This window comes from Lygodium microphyllum, chromosome 30, assembly GCF_053477565.2.
Source record: "Lygodium microphyllum isolate KBCC chromosome 30, Lygodium_microphyllum_v1.1.10, whole genome shotgun sequence".
Classification (NCBI taxonomy): domain Eukaryota; kingdom Viridiplantae; phylum Streptophyta; class Polypodiopsida; order Schizaeales; family Lygodiaceae; genus Lygodium; species Lygodium microphyllum.
Genome location: NC_141164.1, coordinates 25,400,792 through 25,408,117, shown reverse-complemented (window position 1 = coordinate 25,408,117; position 7,326 = coordinate 25,400,792). Strand labels below are relative to the sequence as shown.

Sequence of the window (7,326 nt, the reverse complement as noted above, 5' to 3'; positions counted from 1 at the left end):
AAGGTATAGATAGACCTAGCGATCCCAATATGCTTGAAGAGTAGTAAGGTATTGATAGACCTACTGATCCCAATATGCTTGAAGTCCTATATGCATACACCGATACTGATATACAGCTCATCTTTGCGGAACAATCTCTAAAAACAGGAGGCGCAAAGAGACCCACTACATGAGCTTCGTAGTACTGGGAGTTATGTAGTGCAGCATGGTGTATGAGACTTAGGCAGTGCTTTTGTAATTATACAAAAGATCTTTGTGAGCTCAAGCTTGGATGGGCGTGCTGAGCACATGTGGCATTAATCTTGCCGTGAATCGATGGTCCTAGGGCTAGCTCCCCTGTAACAGTTGGTTCACTACAGATTATAGCATCTATTCCACCATCTCCACCTGCACTTTGACATTTCACCACGGACTGACGTAACACAGAAAAGTAAATTTTATATCTCGTTTCCGGATTCGCTCGGGTCCCACTCGGTCTCTCACTCGCTCCCTCCCCCACCCTCTCTCTCTCTCTCTCTCCCTCTCAGATCAGTCTCTCTGTGACTCTGTTTGACCACCGCCCTGCACCACTTTTCCTATATAAGCAAGAGAAGACCCAGGGCATCTTATATCTTAATATATCCGTCTTCCATCCCATATTGTCTCCTAGTCACCGCTTGGTTCAAGCTTTAATCTACTTATAAATCCTTATTCTATCGCAAACTATCATGCTCTTTACCATCTGCAATAGTTTTTAATTGAGGTTAACATTCCCATGTTCTTACTCGTCTACTTGCTGTCTGGTTAGTTGATCCAGTTGGCCAGTTGAAGTGAAAGAAAAACACACTCTCTCTAATTGGTCTGCTCTTGCGGGAGAATACAGTCTGACACAGTATACTAGTAAGCAAGAAAAGCTAGCAATCATGGCGGAGAGTAATCACGGCGGCCTGTCAGGAAGCGGCTTATCGACAGCAAGGTCCTTATCCTCATCGTCGGCGAATGCAATTGTGATGCTTAGCACGGTGGTACAGGGGGGCACGATAAAGGTGTCGATGGCGGAGGCGGAGGCCGGGGCCGGAGGGGGGGTGAAGCAGGGGGTACTTCATCACAATCATAATCATGTGCTAAGCATAGAGCAGCTGGCGGGGGGCGGCAGTAACAGTATGATTAGCAGGAGCGGCAGCTGCAACGCCGGCGGAGGGGCGGGAGGAGGATTAGAGGTAAATCATAATCATAATCAGAATCGGGATTATGGTGAGTATGATTACGATGCGATCATGATGAAGAAGCGGATGTTGCTGGGGAAGGGGCTGCGGTATTGGCTGCTGATGGTGGTGAGTGTGCTGACGCTGCTGGCGGGGTCGGCGATCGCGACCATCCTGGGGCGCTTCTACTTCATGCACGGCGGCTCACGGCGTTGGCTGTACACGTGTGTACAGAGCGCGGGATGGCCCGCCAACCTGCCGCCACTGCTGCTCTGCTATTGGCTGGGACGGCGCCCGACCCGGCTCACGTGGTCGCTCGGGGGGGCATACGTGGGCATGGGCCTGCTGACGGCCTTCGACAATCTTCTCTTCTCCTGGGGGCTGTCGTACCTCCCGCTCTCCACGAACACGCTGCTGTGCGCGAGCCAGCTGGCTTTCAACGCGCTCTTCTCGCGGGTGGTGGTGGGCCAACGCCTCACCCCGTACACCACCAATGCCATCTTCTCCATCACCATGGGCGCCGTCCTGCTCGGGGTCTACGCCGGCGCCGACCGGCCCGAGGGCACGACACGTGGCGAATACGCGCTCGGCTTCGTCGTCACCCTTGCCGGCTCTGCCCTCTACGCACTCATGCTGCCCCTGATGGAGCTCATCTACGAGAAGCTGATTGGCTGCCGAGCTTCCGGCCGCGACTTCGCCGTCGTGGTGGAATCCCAGACCGCCATCTCAGTCGTCGCAACGGGCTTCTCCCTTTGCGGGATGTGGGCCACAGGAGATTTCGCGGCCATTCAGCACGAGGCACGCGTCGCCTTCGACGTGGGGGGCATCACAGGCTATACCCTCACGCTGGTGGGGTCGGCCGTGGGTTGGCAGTGGTTCTTCGTGGGCGGGGCGGGCATCATCTTCCTGGGCTCGTCTCTGCTGTCGTGCGTCTGTATGACCACCATGCTGCCCCTCCTCTCCCTTCTCTCCGTTCTCTTCCTCCATGATCGCTTCTCCGCCCTCAAGGGCATCGCCATGCTCCTCTCCATGTGGGGCTTCATCTCCTACATCTATGGCGGCTACCTCGAGTCCAAGTCTCAGAACGCCGTCGAGCCCGAGAAGCAGCTCGACTCTGACCACCATCATCTCCACGTTTCACATGATCATCCCGACCTTGCAGAGAAGCTTCACTCCCACCATGGCGCCGAACCTTAACTTCACTTCCATCGGCACGCCCGCCGAAACTAATCATTCCCTCCACGAGTAACACTACACAGCTCTCTTTATGCTCTCACAGACGGGTTATTATATGCCGCATCCATGCATCGTATCAACCATCTTATGCACTATACTTAAATCAAGAGTTCAGGAGATTGTAACTCACGAGCTATACCGCTAGGCAAATCGAAAAGAGAGTAATCCGTCACCTTTTTGGTAGCCTAATTTTCTGATCCACCCACCCTCTTATATCATTGCACTTCAAATCTTCCCCTCATGTAAAACGGCCCGCGCCTCTCTTATAAGTGAACACAATGCGCTGCTACTAATTCTCCTACCCGAGCTGGCTCCATGGCGCTCTCACCACCAATGTGGGTACTAGTTCCCAACCCAAAATGTGATTAACAGTTTCAAAATATTGTTTTTCATAGCTTAAATATTTTACTACTAGTTATCGATTTCAGATTTGGTATGTTCTTGTGGTTATAACTTCTACGCAAATACTATCCTTGTTAGCTATCTGACCTTCTTGAACTGCAAACTTAGTACTAAGGTCATCAAACATCGGTGCCGGTGTTGGAATAATTTGTAGTATGCCACATGCCGATGCCGTCCAAGGTCTAGAGAGTTTCAAGGTTTCTAAGGTGTTCTAAGTTGATGCTGATCACAATAAACGTCGCATGCTGTGTTATAAGGGGTTGTGGTGCTGATGCCGATGCCGTCCAAGGTCTAGAGAGTTTCAAGGTTTCTAAGGTGTTCTAAGTTGATGCTGATCACAATAAACGTCGCATGCTGTGTTATAAGGGGTTCTGGTGCTGATGAAAATCATTTTGGTGACCAATATAAAAACATTTAACTCAAATTTTGGGGAAATTTTGAATCTTACATGCATTTGCCATTTTTGTATAATTGAAGACTTTGTCTTGTTTAAAGTTTTTCACCTTTGAATTTTGAAGGTTTTTTGGACAGTTTTGCAATTCATTTTTATATATTAAACCTTAGGTTCTTAAAGTAAATGGGGGTGGATTCTCAAAGTCTCAAAACGGTCGTCATGTTATAGTATGGTATGTCTAGCACCATGTACCACTTCAATTAAGAATCTATGTGAATTGAATTAGATGCATTGCATTCAATGTCATATATGATTCCAACATAAGGTAAGTACCCTAAATAATGTGATTTTTTAGTTATTTACTATTCTTTGCCTAAGATAGGGCCAAAAGAATTCTAGTTCTTGGTGTTTATTGTTTTTCTTGAATTGCAACCTATTCCACTTGAAAAGGTATGAAAAGACTATTTACATTTTTTTCCTCTTCCCAACAAAAAAGCTTATTAGGCTTAGAGACATTGACACGTTATAAGTATTCTTCCTCTTTGTCTTCATCATCAACCTTTTATTTTATATCCTCTCGGCACTATCTCCTCTTGTGTGTCAATGACAGTTGAAGTATGAGTCATGCCTACTTTTGGTAGGGCCTTCCAACTACATTGACTTGTCTTACTTTGCTCTCTTCACCTCTTCCTTTCTCTTCAAATGCATTGATCCCCTTCCAAAGTCCCTTTAGAACATAGCTAGTGTAACATCATGTATTGACACTTATCTTACATAATCCCAATGTCACATCAAAACTTTATGCATGGGTCTTGCATTCTCTCTCTAGGATTATGCATAAATTTACAAAAGAGTAACAACACCCTTTGAAGTCATTTAGGTCATTGTTAACCAATTTCATTAATTAACAAGAACCACTATGTTTTTTTAGCTATAGTGCTACCATACTCTGAGGATTATGGATATATTAATGACAAGTTGATGACTACCTAATGACTAAGGCTTAGATAATTTCAAACTTTCTAAGTTGTGTTCAATAGATGTTGATTACAGTGGTTATATAGTGTTGTTATAATGGTTGCGTTGTTAAAAGAGTCACTATATTCGAATACGCCATGGCTAATATCAATTTGATTTAGGATATCTTATATTTTAATTACACATCAGGGCCAAAAGTGAGGCCAAACCAACCCTTTAAAATTTTGATTATTTTATTAATGAGATTAAACTTGTCAACAAATCCAAGTCCAAAATCACAGTTAGTTTACATAATATGGGCACAACATTTCATGCCCTAATAAACATCCTGCATCTATAGATCTCACAATCACTTAAACATTTATGTATATGCTATGCATACATGGGTAAAAAAGCATAGAAACATGAAAATAAACATACTGTATACCAGTTTAAAAAATTTAGGGAATTATTGGTTATAGAATGGTGGCCCTAATTTGGCATTAACAAATAGCTGTTAGGCTTTTCTTGGCTCCATTTTGCTATGTTCCTTAGGTTTGGGCTAATAAAAAAGTTTGTAAAGTTAGAGAAGGATTATGAGGTTTTTACAAATACCTAGGTTGTTGTAATGAACCAAAGCAATATAAATCCTACTGTAAAAATACATGGACTACATCCTTAGGGCTTAACATAAGGAGAGAGACTGAAAAAAAGTGATAGGAAGAAAGAAGAGAAGTACACAAATTTTATCCATCATGTAACTTACTATTCCGTTAAGACTCCATATACACATGTTTGTGAGATTTAAAACATTAAATTTATACTAATAGAAAAAATGATAGATATTTCAACAACAAAGGTTTAGAAAACATCGATAAATTTAATTGTTATAAGGCATTCAATCTTCTTCATCTTCCTTTTGTGTTGCCCCATCAGTATCACTAACTTCTGTCCAATCACCTTTTGAATTAGATGATACATCATCTTCTCTTTTATCAATAAGAGCATTACTTTTATCCAAATGTAGACCTTGCTTTTCCAAGTTTTCAACTCTACTTCTAGTACATCTTATCTTCCTTAGCTCATCATGATTGAAATCATCATCATAATCTTTCTAAAAACCAATAAATTTATCTTTAACAATTGCAATGCTTGACTTCTTGAGACATCCAATTGTTGTAAGGAAAAAATCATATACTAATATATCTAGCGCATCAAGTTTCAATATGCTTATGCATTGGCTTGAATTTTCTCTTTTATTTTGTTGTAAGATTTCTTGTAGAGTTCATGGCTACTATATATTTACTCGCAAGTGCATCCTTATGCTTTGTTTAAAACCAGTGTACTTTTATGTAGCATATCTTACCTAAAGTATCATCCTTCTTAACTTCCAAAACTTTTGCTATCCAAAATGGATAACCCATCTCATTATCCTTAGCCGATGTTTCCAACACAAGTGAGCCTACCTTAATATCATTAATATCACCTTGCCATATTTCTTGTAGCTTCTCAATTGTTGTTCTTGATCTTGTACTACCAACATATATTTCTCACCTCTTAGGATGTAAGATCTTTTGGATCTCCTCTGACATTGTACATTGCTCCTTGCAAGAGGATTTGCACCACTCAAACTTTTAGGCACCATGCAAAAAAGGTTTTGTTAGATGCCTGTACTTCGAAAGGGCTATGCCCATATGAATGAAATAAACTTTTTATCAATGATTGTCTTGACTGCGAGTATTGAGAAAGAAGTTAAGTGATTTGGTCACTTGGCTAAAAGCTAAATTGGGCATGTAAAGAAGTGTGGGAAACGCTTAGCAAGTTTTAACATAAGGGAAGTCAACTTCGGTCAGATTCAAGGTTATGAACCTAGGTATCCATGAGTGTTTTCTTGGAATGGATTGGCTTAAACCTAATGATGCCCACATCCACTGTGGAAAGGGCCAAGTTTCCTTTTAAAACTCTGAAAGGGAATTCATCACAACTCAAGGAGAGGCTGGAAAGCTGAAAATTAATTGGCCAAAGCATCTCTGATAATAAAGGGGATCAGAAAGGGGCTAGATCAGAATCAGGAGTCTAGTGCAGAACCTTCATGGCTAAAGGATTACACAGACATATTTCCTGAAGAGCTAATAGAACTTCCACCTCAAAGGGAAGTTGATCATGAAATCAAGCTAGCGCTAGGAGCTGCACCAATTGCAAAGAGGCCATATAGAATGTCCATCCCCAAAGCAATTGAGCTAAAAGAGCAACTCAAGCAACTGTTAGACCAAGGAGCGTTCCATCCTTCTTCTTCTGGAACAGCACTGGAGCTCCCCATGGTGAACTGCTAGGACGAATGTAGCCTTGGTCTAACAGTTGCTTGAGTTGCTCTTTTAGCTCAATTGCTTTGGGGATGGACATTCTATATGGCCTCTTTGCAATTGGTGCAGCTCGTGATCAAGCTAGCGCCAGGAGCTGCACCAATTGCAAAGAGGCCATATAGAATGTCCATCCCCAAAGCAATTGAGCTAAAAGAGCAACTCAAGCAACTGTTAGACCAAGGCTACATTCATCCTAGGAGTTCACCATGGGGAGCTCCAGTGCTGTTCTAGAAAAAGAAGGATGGAACGCTTTGGTTGTGTATTGATTACAGAGGGTTGAATCAATCAACCATTAAGAACAAATACCCCATTCCAAGAATAGATGAGCTTCTTGACTGTCTTCAATGTGTGAAGATCTTCTCCAAGATTCATCTCAGGTTTGGATATTATCAGATAAGGGTCAAGGAAAAAGATATCCCAAAGACGGGATTTAGTACAAGATATGGACATTTTGAGTTCCTGGTCATGTCATTCTTGGGCTGACGAATGCATCTGCCACCTTCAACAAGTTAATGCATGATATTTTTAGGCCATATCTTGATGACTTTGTACTCGTCTTCTTCGACGATACCTTAGTCTACTCCAAACAGGAAGAAGATCATGAACCCTAGCTTCGCACTGTCCTTGAGACAATGAGGGTACACAAGCTTTATGCTAAAAAGAAGAAGTGTGCATTCTTCAAGCGCCAGCTTGAATATCTGGGTTTCATTGTATCTATAGAAGGAATCTCAGTGGATCCGACATAGATGTTCTAGAATGGCCAACACCTACAACTGTCGAAGAAATACAA

The 7,326-nt window shown here is 42.7% G+C and overlaps 1 pseudogene; it reads left to right on the top strand.

Annotated features, from left to right (window-relative positions):
- The first annotated feature begins 574 nt into the window (after window positions 1-574).
- LOC148009631 (purine permease 3 pseudogene) lies at window positions 575-2,848 on the top strand (annotated as a pseudogene).
- The last annotated feature ends 4,478 nt before the right edge of the window (window positions 2,849-7,326 follow it).